Source organism: Neofelis nebulosa, chromosome X, assembly GCF_028018385.1.
Source record: "Neofelis nebulosa isolate mNeoNeb1 chromosome X, mNeoNeb1.pri, whole genome shotgun sequence".
Classification (NCBI taxonomy): domain Eukaryota; kingdom Metazoa; phylum Chordata; class Mammalia; order Carnivora; family Felidae; genus Neofelis; species Neofelis nebulosa.
In genome coordinates, this window is record NC_080800.1 from 100,248,603 (window position 1) to 100,266,944 (window position 18,342).

Here is an 18,342-nt window from a genome sequence, read left to right on the forward strand (position 1 = left end):
TTTGTGCACATCCATTGCCATATTTGTAAGCCTTCTGATCCTAATAAAAACGGGGTAAGGACCCTTATCCAGGGCTCTTGTCTTTTCCTGGACATTAGCCATCTCTTACTTTTCATCCTGCATCCCACTCTTTTTCTAGACAAGAGAGAACTTTAGACTTAGAGTCTACTACATTTGACCTTATATTCTGGAATCTTGCTATATTAACCTATAGCAGTGACTTCTACCGTTCTTTTGGAAGTTATTACATAGATAGCCATGTCCTCTGCTGTAAAGTAACAGTTTTATTTTATCCTTTCCAGTATTAGATCCTTTATTTCTATTGTCTTATTGCTGCAATGAAGATATCTAGTACAGTGCTCATTAGACATGATTAGTGAGAGTTTATCATCATCACTTTTTAGATCTTCAAGGGAACACATTCAATATTTCATTATCATTATGTTTATTGTAGGTTTTCCATTGATACTTCAGATTAAATAATTTCTATTCTTAATTTGTTAAGAGCTTCTATTGAATTCAATAAGATATTCAATAAGATACTATTGAATATTGTTGAATAACTTTCCTGCATATATTGAGATGATCATATATTTTTATCTTTCATTCTGTCAATGTCATAAATTACATGGATAGACTTTCAAATGTGAAACTAACCTTGAATTCCTGTAATTAACTTTACATTGTAATGGTGTGTGATCATTTTGACATATTGCTAGATATATTATAGCAATGCTTTAAGTATTTTTTATCTTAGTTCATAATGGCATTGGCCTGTAGTTTTCTATTCTTGTAACATATTTTTCTGATTTTGTTGCCAGTAATATTTTATCCACATAAAATGATTTGGGAAGTGTTCTCTCTATTTTCTTTTTTCTTTTTTCCATTTGACTTGCTTTATTTTAGTGGCCAAGAACTGAACCCACAGTATATCCAAGGTATGCCAGTATCAACTAATTTTATTTTTTAATTTAAATTTATTTTTTAATTTATTGTTTAAATTCAAGTTATTTAGCATACAATGTAGTATTGGTTTCAGGAGTAGCGCCCAGTGATTCATCACTTACATATAACACACAGTGCTCATCCCAACAGATGCCCTCCTTAATGCCCATCATCCATTTAGCCACTCCCCTCACCCACCTCCCCTCCAGAAACCCTGTTTGTTCTGTGTATTTAAGAGTCTTTTATGGTGTGTCTTCTTCTGTGTTTTTATCTTATTTTTTCCTTCCCTTCCCCTATGCTCATCTGTTGTTTCTTAAATTCCACATATGAGTGAAATCATATGATACTTGTTTTTCTCTGACTTACTTCACTTAGCATAATACTCTCTAGTTCCATCCACATTGTTACAAATGGCAATATTTCATTCTTTTTGTTTGATTGCCAACTAATATTCCATTGTGTGTGTGTCCGTGTGTATAATAATTTGGCTATTGTCAATAGTGCTGCTGTAAAAACTGGCTGAATGTGCCCCTTTGAATCAGCATTTTTGTATTCTTTGGATAAATATCAAGTAGTACAATTTCTGGGTCATAGGGTAGTTCAGTTTTAATTTTTTGAGGAACCTCCAAACTGTTTTCAGAATAGCTGCACCAGTTTGCATTCCCACCAATAGTGCAAAAGTGTTCCCCTTTCTTCACATCCTCACCAACATCTGTTGTTTCCTGAGTTATTAATTTTCACCATTCTATCAGGTGTGAGTTCCATCGTGGGTTTGATCTGTATTTCTCTTATGAGTATTTTGAGCATCTTTTCATGTGTCTGTTAGCCATCTGAATGTCTTCTTTGGAAAAGTGTCTATTCATGTCTTCTGCCTATTTCTTCAATGGATTATTTCTTTTTTTGTGTTGAGTTTGACAACTCATTTATAGATTTTGGATACTAACCCTTTATCCAATATATCATTTGCAAATATCTTCTCCCATTCTGAAGATAGCCTTTTTGTTTTGTTGTTTCCTTCACTGTGCAGAAGCTTTTAATCTTGGTGAGGTCTCAATAGTTCATTAGTTCATTTTTTCTTTTATTTCCCATGCCTCTGTGTTTGTTTTAGCTCTGTGAAGAATGCTGGCATTATTTTGATAGAGGTTGCATTGAATATGTAGATTGCTTTGGGTAATATAGACATTTGAGAATATTTGTCCTTCTAATCCATGAGCATTGAATGTTTTTCAATTTCTTTGTGTCTTCTTCAATTTCTTTCATAAGCTTTCTATACTTTTCAGCATACAGATCTTTTACCTGTTTGGTTAGGTTTATTCCTAGGTGTTTTATGGTTATTGGTGCAATTATAAATAGGATTAAATTCTTAATTTCTTTCTGCTGCTTCATTATTGGTGTATAGAAATGCAACTGATTTCTCTACATTGATTTTACATCCTGCAACTTTGCTGAAATCACGTCTCACTTCTAGTGGTTTTTTGGTGGAGTCTTTCAGGTTTTCCATGTAAAGTATCATATCATTTGTGAAGAGTGAGTTTGAATTCTTTGTCAATTTGAATGCCTTTTATTTTTGTTGTCTGATTGCTGAGGCTAGCACTTCCAATACTTTTTTGAGTAACAGTGTTGGGAATGGACATCCCTGTTGTGTTCCTGACCTTTGGGGGAAAGCTCTCAGGTTTTCCCAAATGAGGATGATATTAGCTATATTAATATATAGCCTTTATGATGTTGAGGTATGTTCCTTCTATCCCTACTTTCCTGAGGGTTTTTATCAAGAAAAGATGCCTTATTTTGTCAAATGCTTTTTCTGCATCTATTGAGAGAGTCATATGGTTCGTATCCTTTTTTATTATTAATGTAGTATATCATGTTGATTGATTTGTAAATATTAAACCAGCCCTGCAGCACAGGAATAAATCCCACTTGGTCATGGTGAGTAATTCTTTTTATGTACTGTTGAATTCGATTTGCTAATATCTTGATAATTTTTGCATCCATGTTCATCAGGGATATTGGCCTGTAATTCTCCTTTTCACTGGGGTCTCTATCTGGTTTTGGAATCAAGGTAATGCTAGCATCATATAATGAGTCTGGAAACTTTCCTTTCATTTGTATTTTTTGGAACAGTTTGAGAAGAATTGATATTAACTCTTTAAATGTTTGGTAGAATTCCCCTAGGAAGCCATCTGGCCCAGGACTCTTGTTTGTTGGGAGATTTTTGATAACTGGTTCAATTTCTTTGCTGGTTATGGTCTGTTCAAAATTTTTATTTTTCCTGTTTCAGTTTTGGTAGTGTGTTAGTGTCTAGGAATTTGTCCATTTCTTCTACAGTGTCCAGATTTTGCATATAATTTTTCATAATATTCTGTTATAATTGTTTGTGTTTCTGTGGTGTTGTTTGTGATCTCTCCTTTTTCATTCATAATTTTATCTATTTGGGTCCTCTCTCTTTTCTTTTTGATAAGTCTGGCTAGGGGTTTGTTAATTCTTTTCAAGAGCCAGCTTTCAGTGTCATTCATCTGATCTACTTTTTTGTTTGTTTCTATATGATTTATTTCTGCTCAAATCTTTATTATTTCCCTTTTTCTGTGGGCTTTTGTCTTTATTTGCCTGCTCCTTTTCTAGTTCCTTTAGGTGTAAGGTTAGGTTGTATATTTGGGACCTTTCATGATTGTTGAGATAGGACTGAATTGCAATGTACTTTCCTCTTAGGACTGCGTTTGCTGCATCCCAAAGTGTTTTGACTGTCATGTTTTCATTTTCATTTGCTTCCATGTATTTTTTTTTTTTAGTTTCTTCTTTAATTTTCTGGTTAAACCATTCATTCTTTAGTAGGATATTCTTTAACTTCCATGTATTTGAGGGCTTTCCAAGTTTTTTCTTATGGTTGATTTCAAGTTTCATAGCATTGTGATCTGAAAATATGCATGATATGATCTGATCTTTTTGTATCTGTTGAGGGCTTGTTTATGACCCAGTATGTGATCTATTCTGGAGAATGTTTCATGTGCAACTGAGAAGAATGTGTATTCTGCTACTCTAGGATGAAATGTTCTGAATATTTTTGTCAAGTTTATCTGGTCCAGTGTGTCATTCAAAGTCATTTTTTCCTTTTGATTTTCTGCTTAGATGACCTTTCCATTGTTATAAGTGGAGCATTAAAGTCTCCTACTGTTATGGTGTTATTATCAATGAATTTCTTTATGTTTGTTATTAATTGATTTATATATTTGGGTTGACCAAGTTGGGGGCATAAATATTTACAATTATTAGCTCTTGTGATGGATAGACCCCTTAATTATGATACAGTGTCCTTCTTCATCTCTTGTTACAGTCTTTCTTTTTAAATCTAGTTTAAATATGGCTACTGCAGCTTTCTTTTGATGCCCATTAGTATAATAGATGGTTCTCCATCCCCTCACTTTCAATCTGCAGGTGTTTTTAGATCTAGAATGAGTGTCTTATAAGCAGCCTGTAGATTGATCTTTTTTTTTTTAATCCATTCTATTACCCTATGTCTTTTGACTGGAGCTTTTAGTGCATTTACATTCAGAGTGGATTATTGAAATACATGAAGTTAGTACCATTGTGTTACCTACATGAAGTTAGTACCATTGTGTTACTTATGGAGTTGGTGTTTCTGGTAATGTTTTCTGGTGCTTTGTAGACTCTGTTGCTTTGGTCTTCTCAGAGAGTCCCTCTTAAAATTTCTGGCAGGGCTAGTTTAGTGGTCATGAATTCCTTTAGTTTTTGTTTGTCTGGGAAACTCTTTATCTCTCCATTTATTCTAAATGACGGCCTTGGTGGATAAAGAATTCTTGGCTGCATATTTTCCCCATTTAGCACACTGAATATTTCCTGCCACTCCCTTCTGGCCTGCCACATTTCTGTGGACAGGTCTGCTCCTAACCTTATGTGTCTACCCTTGTAGGTTAAGGAACCCTTGTCCTAAGCTGCTTTCAGAATTCTTTTTATCTTTGTATTTTGTAAGTTTTACTGTGATGTGTCATGGTGTTGACCTTTTTAAACTGATTTTGGGGCAAGTTCTCTGTGCCTCTTGGACTTGAATGCCTGCTTCCTTCCCCAGATTAGGGAAATTCTCAGCTATAATTTGTTCAAATAAATCTTCTCCCCCCTCTTTCCCACTCTTCTTCTAGGAAGAGAACAACATTCTATTATGTGGATGTTGTTTCCTTTAATGTATTCACTTAGGTCTCTAAGTCTCCCCTCACGATCTAATTTCCTTTGCCTCTTTTTTTCAACTTCATTTTTTTCCATAATTTTATCTTCTATTTCACCTATCCTCTCTTCTGCTTCTTAAATTCTTTTTGTCACTCTATCTAGTTTGTTTTGCATCTCAGTTATAGCATTTTTATTTCATTCTGAGTAGTTCTTATGTCTTTGATTTCTGCAACAAGGATTTCTCTAGTTTCTTCTGTGTTTTTTTTTCAAGCCCAGCTAGTGGTTTTATGACAGTTCTTCTAAATTCTTGTTGAGATATATTGCTTATATCTGTTTTGGTCAAGTGCCTGGCTTTCATTTCTTTTTGACCTTTCTTTTGGGGAGAATTCCTCCATCTTGTCATTTTGGCTAACTTTTTGTCTTTTGTGTATTTTAAAAGCTTGTTATGTTTCTTGCTCCTGAAAGTAGTGCTGTATTAAAAAGGGATAATACACTGTGCAAGGCCTGGCACTTCAGGAAGTTTTTCTGGTGTATGCTGTGTGCACTCTGATGTTGCATTTTGGCTGTTCTCACTGGTCAGTCCTCTGTAGAGCTTCTCTTTGCTTGCAGTGGTGGAGTGTTTGGACCTTTAACTAGGTGTGCTTTGATTTGTTTGTTGAATTAACCCTGAAAAAAGTGGAGGAGGGAGCCTGATACCCAAAAAAGCAAAAAAGAAAGGAAACAGAAAAGAACAAACAGAGAATCAAAAAAAAAAAAAATATAAGACTGATTCCAAAGAAAAAGAAAAAAGAAAGACAAAGAGAAAAAGAAAAAAAGTAAGAAGGCTGATCAAAAAGAGAGGGAGAGAGAGAGAGAGAGAAAAGGAAATGAAAGAACAATGAAACCAGCAAGAAACTATGATTCTGATTCCAAAAGGAAAAAAGAAGAAGAAAGGGAAAGAAAAAACAGAAAAAAATAACTACAGGTGTCATTTTGAGGCACTCGATTTTCAGTGCACTTGGTGCATGGGGAGTGCTAGCTGTGCTGGCCTTCTGGAGGAGAGGCCTGTTGTGTTGGCTCAGAGTCAGTCTTGCCCCAGTAAATAAGCAATTGCCAGGCATGGGGGGGCAGGGTTTGGTGTAAGCAAGTTCCCCCTCCACTGGGGTCCTCTGTGTTGCTCTCTGATGTCCTATGGTCATGGTGTTGAGGGGAAAATAGCACCACCCCATTCTCTCATCCCTGGACTGGGGATCTCACACAACACCACTGTTCAGGCAGCCCTCACAGAATAGCAAGGGCAGTCAACTTGTCCTGCAACACAGCTCTCCTGCATTTGTTCTTTGATGCACGGCTGGGATTCAAAACCCAATGTCTTAAAGGACCCAGCACCATAGTGACCCACTCTTCACCTCTGGAGTAGAGCCTCTCTACCCTGATGATTAAAGGCCTTTGGCTGGATCTTTTGCAGGGTCTTTTGTCCTTGGGGAGGCAATAAACCCTCTTCCAGAAGTATTCTAGGAAGGGGATTGTTCTCTCCCAATATACCTCTGAGATCTCTACACCACAATATGCACAACGAGGCCAGCTCCCTCCTTCCTAGGAGTATGAGCCACAGCTTCACTCTGGGGAAAGTCATACTCTTCCAAAACCTCAGAGTTTGAGTTCCAGATGCTGTTCATGAAAAAGAATTGGGACACTCAGTACTTCTCACTCACTAGTCCATGTTCCAGAGACGTTTTCCTCTTGTGCTAACTCGATGCCACACTTTCTCAAGCCCTCTCTCTTTCTCTCCCTTTGTCTCTCCATGGAAAGGGTTCCCTCCCCCCAGTGGCACCTCTGTTTTTCTCTCCCCTAATTCACTTCCATAAACCTTGCACCTGCCAAGCAGTCTCCCTCCAACTGTAGAGATCCTTCTGCCAGTCCTCAGATCGATTTCCTCAGTGTTCCAAGTGATATGACCTCAATACAGCTGTGTTTGAGGGATGAGGAAAGGCCAGGGTCCCTCTACTTCTCCACCATCTTAACTCCCCCAACCCCCATTTTCTTAAGTAATTTTGTAGTTTGGAATTATTACATGTTAGCTACAATTCACATGAAACAATCTGGGTCTGTTGTTTCCTTTTTTTGGAGATTAATTGATTTAATTATTTTAATATGTAAAGGGTTATTTAATTTTCTATTTACACTTGAGTAAGCTTGGTAATTGTTGCCTTTAAAATATTTTGTCCACTTTATCTAAATGTTTGAATTTATTGGCATAAAATTATTAATAATACTCCTTCGTAATTTAAAGTCTACATGATTTGCAGAAATATGCAAATTTTTTCTCTTTTTTTCTTGATACTGGAAATTTTTGTCTCCATCATGCTATTCTTATCTGCTTTTCTAAAAGTGCATCAATTTTATTGACCTTTTAGAAGAACTAACTTTGCCTTAATTGATTGCCCCTTTTTTGCGTGTATTTTCTATGTCATTGATTTCTGCCCTTATTTTTTTTTCTATGTTCTTTCTTTTATTTTGAATTTCATTTGTTCTTCTTATAGTTTTATAAGGTAGAAGCTTATATCACTGATTTGGGGTAATTGTTCTTTTCTAATGTAAGCATTTAAAGCATAGCTTTCCGTCTATACACTGCTTTAGCTTCACTCATGGGTTATTTAAAAGTATGTTGTTTAATTTCCAAATAATTATGGAAATTGTATATATCTTTTTTGGTACTGGTTTCTAGTTTAATTTCCTTGAGTCAGAGAACATAGCCTGTAAGATTATAAAATTTAAAATTGATTGAGACTTGTTTTGTGGTCCAGCATATGGTCTATGATGAATATGTCATGTTCACTTGAAAAGAAATTTGTATCATGTAATTTGGGACTAATATTTAAGAAATGAAAGCTAGGTGAATACTATTGTTACTAACAATGACTGAGAGAAAAGTGCTATAATTTTGAGTTATGATAATGGATTTTTATCTAATTTTCTTTTTTGTCAGTTTCTTTCTCTATGTGTTATTGGGCACACTGAAAATTGCGATTATTTTTTGTTTCCTTGTGAAGTGATAGTTTTTATCATTGGGAAATAGTTCTATCTGCAGAAAAGCTCCTCTTTTGAAATTTTCTTTATCTGATAATAGTGTAAACTGTTCAACTTTCTGAGTTTTGACTTTCAAATCAATGGAATGCTTTCAATTTTTCTTTTTTTCTCATTTCTTATTTTTAACGTGAATTTCATGTATTCAACATATATCACTTTTTGTTTGTTATCTAACCAGACAATATTTGCCTTTGAAATGGAATATTTAAACTTTGGGCACTTAATCTAATTATCTATATGGTTGGATTATAGTTACTGTTTTGTTACATTTAAAAATATTTTTCCTATATGTCATTTGTATTTCTTGTCTTTTACTTTGGCTTTTAAAATATTTTTCAGTATTTTATTTTAATTCCTCTGGTGGACATTGAGACACACATCTTTGCCTTAATTTTTATATTGCTTCCTTTAAAATTAAAATATGCATTCTTAACTTATAGTATACATAAAGTTAATATTGTTTCTCTTTATGGTAAAATATAAAAGACTTGCAATATTGTAATTATACTCTCTCATTTGTGTGGTTGTTGTCATATACATTTCATTTACATGTTTTAAGCTACACAATACAGTGTTATAATTTTTACATTATAGAATCAATTGCGAACTACTGTCTCTGTTTTTGCTTGGGATATAGATTGTTGCAAGAGTATTTTGTCTGTATTTTCATAATGAAAAACTGCCAAATAATCTGCAAAATCATAACTCTTCTTGAAACCACCAGAGAGCTAAGCTCACAGGCAAATGAGAAATTTTATTTCCAAAAAATGACGAGGTTCTCTGAGGAGAGATAAGAAACATAAACTATTTTGCAGGAGGAAGAGGAAGCTGCCATGGAAGTACTTAACGTGAAACAACTAAAAGTTTTTACAAATTCCAAATGGTTGAATGTGGGCTAACATATCAGTATAGAACAATATAGAGCCCTCCCCCTTGCCCCCACAGAGGTAATATGCATTTACTTAGTCTTTTACATGGTCTCCACTTATTACATACCAGTAAGTTTGGGGGTGGGACAGAAGACAAGATTGAGAGTAACTGTTGCAGGGGTACTGGCTCCACTGTCAGAACAGTACAAAGTCCCATACTCTTCTTTGAATCCTCCTTCTCTTATACAAAGAAATTGCCTTTGGCCACTGGGGAAGGAGGAACAAACTATCTCACCCCGAATACTCAGGCAAAGATCCAGTTCTTTCAGAATGAAGGGTAGAAACATAACCATTTTGGCACAGGGTTCAGGGAAAAACCCTCATTTGGGGGGAAGGGTACAGGAAAATCCCTTCTGCTTCTGGACGAGGGGCAACAGCAAAAGTCATCTGCCAAGGGTAAGGGGCATAGAAACCTCTCCTATAAAAGATCATCTCAAGATGCAAGACAGAATTTGCTGACACAGCATGAGAGGGATAGGAATGACAAGGAATGATAAAACTCATCCACATGAGCCAAGTGTGCAGGTCTTGCCTAAAATATGAGACTTGACAAGAAATACTGGTAATCTCTTTTGTCAACTCAATAAGCCTAACACCAAGAAACAAGCAGAAGTATGCAGCCTTTGGGCATGGGCAAGAGTGCAAATGAAGACCTATTTTGTGGAAAAAGTGGGAAGGAGCTGCTAAATCTGAGCAGGAATGTTAAATATTACACATTAGAAACCAGCCTCACACTACAGATTAACAGCTGATCACTATGGGAAATAAAATATAAGATTGTGTTACACAGAATGTAGCAATATAACAAACTCCACTCTGCTACTGGCTACATTTAATCAAATCACCCAAATAGTGACTAGACAAAAGAAGTGTAAAAAAGAATAATAAAGTAAAATAAAAATAAAAATAAAAGAAGTTAACCATTTGTGGTAATAAATACTACGTAATTCAGTCTATGCTCTTCTTCTAGATAGTAATTCTTGTATTCATTTATATAAAAATTCAGGAAAATCTATTCATTGCTATGAACTATAGCAGTAATTAGAAATAGACTCAGATGAACCAGAAATTGGAGCTATCAAATAGGGAATTAAAATAACTACTATGTGAGGTGATGGATATGTCAATTAGCTTGATTGTGGTAAGGTTTTCACAAAGTATACATATATCAAGATATCACATTGGAAACCTTAATTTTTTACAGTTTTGTATGTAGATTACACCTCAAGAAAGCTAAAAAAAAAAGTAAACAATTGTCATTTTATGTAAAAGAAGGTAGTCATAAATGTGGACAACATGCATAAAGATATGTGGAATTTCAAAAGAAAGATGGAAACAATGCAAATCCTACAATAAGAAAAAAAGTGGTATCAGTGAAGATTTTCTTATGGAGCTCCACAGCTTACTGGACAAAACTGAGATAAAAATAAAATACTTTGAGAATAGATCATTTGTTTATCCACAAACATAAAGAGAAAAGGGACTGAAAGAGGAAAAAAAGGAACAAAATATCAAAGAACTATAGAACAAATGAATTAATCTTACATGTAACTGGAAACCCAGACATAAAAGACAATGAGAATGGGAGAGAATAAATACTTGAAATGATAACAGATGACAACTTTCCAAAAGTAATGAAAGACAACCAACCACAAATCCAAAAGCCTCACAGAAAAGCAGACAGGATAAACACAAAAACACACAAATACCACTACCACCACCACAACAATAACAAAACCAACAAACACAGAAATTTTAGTCAAACTGCTCAATAACAAAGATAAAAATAAATTTGGGGGAAGGCAGATGTGGAGAAGAAACAAAATCCAGAGTAACAAAAATAAAAATTCAACAGACTTCTCATAAGATACTCTGGAATGCATGAGACAATAGATTGAAATCTTCAAAATATGGAAAGAAAAATGTCAGCCAAGAATAATGTATTTTTTTAAAAATGAAGGTGAAATTAAACTTTTTCAGTGAAACAAAAGTTGAGAGAATTTTTTTGACAGCCTTCCTTCTCTGCAAAAAATTGCAATCACATAATTAAGTTCTCTGAACACAACAGAATAAAACTAGAAGTCAACAATAGAAACAAATCTGGATACTCCTCAAATATTTTGAACTTAATATATTCTTAAAACTGATGAGATTGTATAATAAATTCTATACACAAACAACAAATTCTATATGCATATAATTATAATAAATTATTGAAATTATATATATGATTATATTTCTGATATACAATATTTTAAAAAATTAAATGTTGAAATGTATTTGTAAATATCTAAATGTATATTTGTCTAAAACATATATAACAAATATTTATGTATCTTTATATAATTTCAACTAAGTTTCTAGAAATCCCATTTATTTCTTTGTCAGATATGTCTAATCATTCCGGATAATTACTTGTTGCTTTCTCATCCTTGTGACCCCAATCTTTATTTTTTAAAAGTATTTCTTCCATATTCTGCATCTAAATCTGTCATTTACAGCTTCTCCTGACTGTCTATTATAGTAGTTGACCTTCTTATGGTTTTGTGGATCTTTGATTTTGGAGTCTTATTTACTTGATTTAAATCTGTTGGGAATTTTTAGTTGATAAATTTTGAATATTTTTCTCTGAATAGGATTTGTGTCTACTTCAACCATATTTCACATAGAGGTAATTATTTTATTCTTTCTTGAGATTCCTGGATTAATCTACATATCTTATTTTCAGCTTCTCCACCTTTTAATATATCAAAGCTTAGTGTTATAATAACAGTGCTTCCATTGGCTTTTCCCTCATAATAATCTTGTTCTCCCTTCTTGCTATCTAATCACTTCTAGTTCAGATTTATTTTATGAATTTTACCTTTTTCAAAATGTGGGTAATTGTTGGGCTTTTGGAGATCCACCTCTATTTTGTGTTCTTTACGATATTTTACTGTATATCTTCTTTCTAAAATAGAATTGTTTTATAGTAGGATGATCTTTCAATATATCTAATCTGCCATACACTGGTAGCAGGTTTCATTTTCATCCCTTTTTTTTTTTTAACTTTCATTGAATTTTTTTAAGGAAAAAAATTAGAGAGACAGAGCATGAGTGGGGAAGGGGCAGAGACAGAGGGAGAGACAGAATCCGAAGCAGGCTCCAGTCTCTGAGCTGTCAGCACAGAGCCTAGTGCAGTGCTCAAACCCACGAACTGTGAGGTCATGACCTGAGCCAAAGTCGGATGCTTAACCGACTGAGCCACCAAGGCACCCCTACGTTTTGTTGAATTTTTGCCTGATCTCTAGTATCTCTGTGATCCTTGGGACCAGTGTGCCCTCTGTTGTTAGACTTAGGGCTTAGATTATAGTGACAAAGCTATGTCACCAAGGGCTAGAAGCTAGAGACCAGAAATGTCTGCTCAGGTATGGCAGGCTAAGAGGTAGCCTGTCTGAGATATCAAGAAAGAGTTAGCCCGCTCAGGTTAGTGTTGGGTCTTTGTCAATAAGAAATTGATTGTGTGCTTGTCAAGCAGATGGTTAAGGAGAAAGGACTTTAAATGCTACTTGCAGTTATACTGGGCAAAGATAACCACGGTCTATTTCTATCAATGACTCTGGAAGCATTGACACTACTGGGGAAAGAACACTCCAGTCTCTAGAAGAACTCATAAAATGAGTCGTTTTGAACCTGGGTACTGTTTTGACATGCTGTTCAGAGTACCAAGATAGGGTCTGGATACAGGAGAATATGATTACGCTGATTACCTGATATAGGTTACAAGGCAAGAACATCAAAATAAGCAAAAAAAAAAAAAAGAAAAAAAAAAAAGAGCCAACAACAAGGCAAAAACCTAGCTTATAATATATAAACAATGACATGTAAGAAGGAAGATACCTCTCCTTGCCTTTCCCCCCCCTTGCTTTTGTATTCCATCTCTTGGTTCCTTATCAAAACTGAAGAGTAAAAGGATGAATAGATAATTTGCATTTTATTTAAGCTCCCCTGTGTAATATCCTGTTGTCATGATTCAAATACCAATGTTACCTACCAGTAATTCTCATTTCTTTTGGTGTATGCAAATCATGACAATTCACTTTAATGCTTCTTAGCATGTGATAAACACTAATATAAATACAGTTTTTACTTTTTCCCAAAAGACTTCCATCTTTCTGAAGACTAGGTTCATATTTGCTTTGTTCATTACTCTTTTCCCATATATATTTCCATATTTTTGAATTAATTAATGATGAAGTTATCAGGGAACTTACTATGTAGAATGTGTGGCCAAGGGCTATTTTGATACTATATCCAAAGTGACTGGGGCACCTGGGTGGCTCAGTTAAGCCTCAGACTCTTGAGTTTGGCTCAGGCCCTAGCCTCAGGATCATGAGATTGAGCCCCATGTTGGGCTCTGCACTGCCAGTGCGGAGCCTGCTTGGAATTCTGTCTCCCTCTCTCTACCCCTGTCCCACTTGCGTGCACACACACTCTCTCTCAAAATATTTAAAAAAATAATAATAATGTAAAAAATGATTCTCCCTCTGCCCCTCCCCTGCTCGTGTACATATGCTCTCTCTCAAAAACAAAAACAAAACAAAAACAAAAACAAAGTGACAGATAACATGATGTTCAAAGATAGTTGTTATAGCAATAGCTTTCTAGAAAATTCTTTTTTGTAGAATATGGTTCACTTTCTGGAAAAGATATCTTACTGGAAAATAAGAATAGGCAGACAAAGTTCCATTTTGAATATTCTTTTTTAACAGCTCTTTAATTTAGAATAACATACTCTTTGAGCCTGTTTCCTTGTCAATGAAATGGGGACAATAAAAACTGCCCTTTATTGCTACTCTATCTACTGTCCTACTACAGTCAGGAAAGATGAAAGAGAAATTGAACCACCTATATATAAGAAGGATAATTTGTAGGGAAGCATGGGTTGAAGGGGAAATCAATATAAGAAAGATCTTTCTCAAAGAGTAGTCAGTACTCCAAGCCCAAGAAGGAAAAGTCTCAGTTGAATAGAAGGCAAGTGTGAAAATTTGGATACTAGGTCATGTTTGCATGTTTGTTTAAAAGGGTAAAGTGAGTCATTGTTAAGTTTTTCTTGAATTATCTAATTTCATCTATTTTGAATTATCTAATCTCACCTATTTTATACCTTACTTTATAATCCATCCATTGTCTTTATCTTCCCCTTTACCAAACAGGAATGCATTTTATTAACTCTAGGAATGCATTATTTTCATGCAGACTTTGTTGCTTATTGTCACATGGAAGTGGCCTCATACCAATTCATAGACTTGTTGTTAGTATTGAAAAAATAGATTTATGACCCAAATTTATATTAAATTCACATTTCCACAGAATTTGAAAGTGTAAAAAGTATGTGCTGAGCTTTATATAAATTAGTCTAAGTTTATATGAGGTACAAATATGATTCAGTATTTAGGAACATTAAAAAACACGTATGATTTTAATATCTGCTAACAGGTGAGCAAGGCATTCAATCTCAATTACTCTAAGTAAGAAATGTAAAGCATATTTATTTTTCATGATATTTATGTACTAAATAAAACCACATCTTAATTTGCTCTGAACTTCTGAGTCTCCAGTTGCTATACCTTGATTTTGGATCCAAAATTTTCAGAGCAAAGGTGACTTATCTGCATAGACATGTATAGAGACCAGAGGAGAAAATAAGACATGCTGAAGTTATAGCATCATTTTAAGCTTGATTGTATGTACACTAGAAGTAGCCCATGAATTCCTCTCCTTCTTAAAGGACATGAATAACTCTCTGGGATTATTTCCCAATATCCTTATTTATTAAAAATAAAACAGAGAAAAACAGATATTTCTAAAACATAGATGGCAAAGACAGAGAAACTTGTAGAAGGACAGAATAAAGAACTGACATTTATTTCTGCCTTCCAATGTTCACTTTCAGCAAAAGCCAAGCAAACATATCCGATCATCCAAGATCTCTTTGCTTCAAATACAGCTGTAGGAAGGCTATTGTGTTGTAAATAATGGATTAGAGACAAGGCTGTTGGCTTTGAGGTTCAAAAGATCCTTATTTTAAATGAGTATACATACCTAGTAAGAGATAAACGGTATTTAAATCATCCCCAGACCAGACTCTACCAGCCACGGTAGAACATTAGAGCTTTTAAGAGACAGGAGAATAATTATGTTTACTTATTACAAGTTTTGATGGTGGAGTAAAGGGGCCAAGGTGTCTGGAAAACAGTCAGGAGTCCAGTTCTGAGTAGATATTCTTGGGTTGGCTTTCAGAAACTAAAACTGGCTTTGGGCAACAGATTTAGATGTGATTATATGAACAGGGTTTGTGTGTATGTGTGTGTAAAAGAGATGGGGCAGAGGACAGGATTGGGGTGGAATGTGGATGGCAATAGTCACAGCATATTGAGGTTACAGCTAAGCAGAAATTAAGTTAGAATCGTTCATGATTGCTGTCAGGATTCACAGCTGGTACTTGGGCAGAAGGTATAGAGTTGAGTTAGGAACTATGGTTAAAACTGCGCATAAGGAAGCAGCTGGGGCAGTTTCAGATCACGTGACTCAGGGATCAAACAAGAATGCCTATAAACACGTTTGCCAGTCTTTACATACAAAATTAAGCTCTATCAAACCAGAGCAGACACCAGGCAGTTCTTCATATTGTAAGAGATGTAGGGTGACTGTGACAGAGGATTAAGAGTATACATGGGCCTTTGAAAGAAGCGTGGGTATTTCTCCCATCTTCATAATGGAAGACAATTAATATTCAAAGTCACGACTTTTCCTAACAGTCTATGTGATAAGGGTTCCCATCATACAAATGATTTTTTTTCTCTTTTCTTTAAAAATTTACTACAGGATTCCTCTGAATTATATATAGATTTGTAAAGTTTAGTTAAACAACTTTCCAGCAGTAATCCTCTGTTTTGAACCTTGATAGATCTTTGTAATTTTTGTGTAATACTTGCATTCTGACATTTAATGGAGTTACTTGTTTATCATTTTGGTCCACAAAAACATTGTTACATGAGCTCTGTCAGAACAAGAATTTGTTTAGTTATTGCAAAGGAAAATTTTATAAACAAATATATACGTTAATAAATTTTCATAAAATTTTAGACAATATTATAAATTAGTAACCACAAGCAATTTTACCATCAATAAAAAAACAACTATTAAAATGCTAGGGTAACTTTTTGTAATCTCCTTCAAAGTATATCTATGCTACTTTGTGGCCTGCTTCTTTCATTTAATAATGTATCTTGGACACGTAGCAATGATGTAAGACAAGAAAATAATGAGTTAGCCCTATGTGTGCGTACACTAGGGAATGGCAGGAAAATGGCACCACGGGGCCGCACATCTGGGCAGCAAAGCAGAAGTGGGTGTGAGAGCAGAAGACACCTGCCAGGGCTGGGGCCTTGAGGGGACTGAGCTTGTTGTTGAGGCAGGGGTGGGTTGACTTGGCAGGCAGGTTCAGGCTTGTAGGGAATGGGGGGGGGGGGGGGAGGTGTAGCCACCACCCTGATCCTGCTGGAGGTGAACAACCACATCATTGAGGAGATACTCACGCTCAAGTTCAAGAACCCAGCCACCAATAACAAACCAGAAGCAGTAGAAGTAACATTTGCAGATTTTGTTCAATGGAGTCTTCTATCATATTTCAAATCCTAATGGAGACAAAGCAAAAGTGATGGTCAGTATTTCTTTGAAATTCTACAAGGAACTTCAGATATTTGGTGCTGATGAGTTATTAAAGAGGGTGTATGGGAGTTTCTTGGTAAATCCCAAATCAAGATACAATGTCTCTTTGCTATACAACCTTGGAAATCTGCCAGAATCCAAGGATTCCATTGTGTATCAGGCTGGCATGTTGAAACGAAATTATTTTGCCTCGGTCTTTGAGAAATACTTCCAATTCCAAGAAGAGGGCAAGGGAGGAGAGAACAGGGCAGTAATCCATTATAGGGATGGTGAGTATAAAAAAGACAGTCACAGTAGTCTTCAGTGTTTAAGGATAACGATGATTTGGTCATTGGAAAAGTGTTCATGCAGGAGTTCAGACAAGATCGGGCGCATTCAGGGTGTATGGCCTTAGACTATGCAGGAGTTCAAAGGACGCAGAGCCAGCCACACAGTCACACAAGTCCTCTTTAGACACAGGGCACCTCCTTTGGAGCCAGAAGACGTCAGTGCTGCGGTGGCAAGAACATTGGCTCTGTTAACCTTCATGCTGTTCCCTCGCCACACCAATACCAGTGCTCGAGACTACACCATCAGCCTGATCCACACAGAGTTCCAGGACTCTGTGCACAACTGCATTAAGTGCTCTAAGGCCATATTCACACACGTGCACGGGCAAAAACTTCTGACTTCCTCAAGGTTCTGAACCATGCACGCCCAGATGCTCAGGAAAAAGAAATGAAAACAATCATGGGGAAGACCTTTTCGTCCCACTAACTCTTGAGAACAGTAAGAGGAGGCAGCCGACAACTTGCTACTAGATAATCGTAGCCTTTAATGTTGCACCTCTTCAGGTTCTTAAGGGATTCTCTGTTTTTGTTCCGTTTGGGACACGTTTGGAAAATAATTTGCAGAGAACTGTGCTTGCAAGAACTTCATAGCTGCCAAAAATTAAAAGAATTCCACTTGATCATCTTAGTTCCTTTTCTTTACCTTCCTTCCCTCACACCCCTTCCCTTCCTGCCTCTTTTCCAAGCTGTTTCACTTTGCAATATGTTACTACTAATGAGTTGCAGGATAATGCAATCTTAACTTGTTTTCTCCTAAGTATTTGCGCTCAAAGCTCCTATAATCTAAAGAAATACTGTTGAGGTCATGAATAAAGAAAATCTATCTTTAAAAATAATGAGTTAAGAAATCTTAAAATATGTATGTATATGAATATATAAAATAACATATATACATATATCATCTGTATACTTCTATTTCATATGCATGTACATATACATGAAAACAGTGGAGTTTGATTATGATTTCATAACTTCTCATGGAAAGAGCTAAAAGCAAAGAAGAAAACAACATACATAGTGTACTTAGGAAAAGACCACAAGCAGAAACCACAGATTCTGAAAGTATAGGATCAAATTGAAGTATAATTTCATGATCTCTCACAATTCTTGTAAAATAAAGACATGTAGAATTTTGGAAAAGAGCCCCTTCAATTGTTAATGCCCCTTGAATTGTACAG

The 18,342-nt window shown here is 35.4% G+C and overlaps 1 pseudogene; it reads left to right on the forward strand.

Moving 5' to 3' along the window:
* Positions 1-16,622: 16,622 nt before the first annotated feature.
* On the forward strand, positions 16,623-17,591 carry LOC131502134 (actin-related protein 2/3 complex subunit 2-like; annotated as a pseudogene).
* The last annotated feature ends 751 nt before the right edge of the window (positions 17,592-18,342 follow it).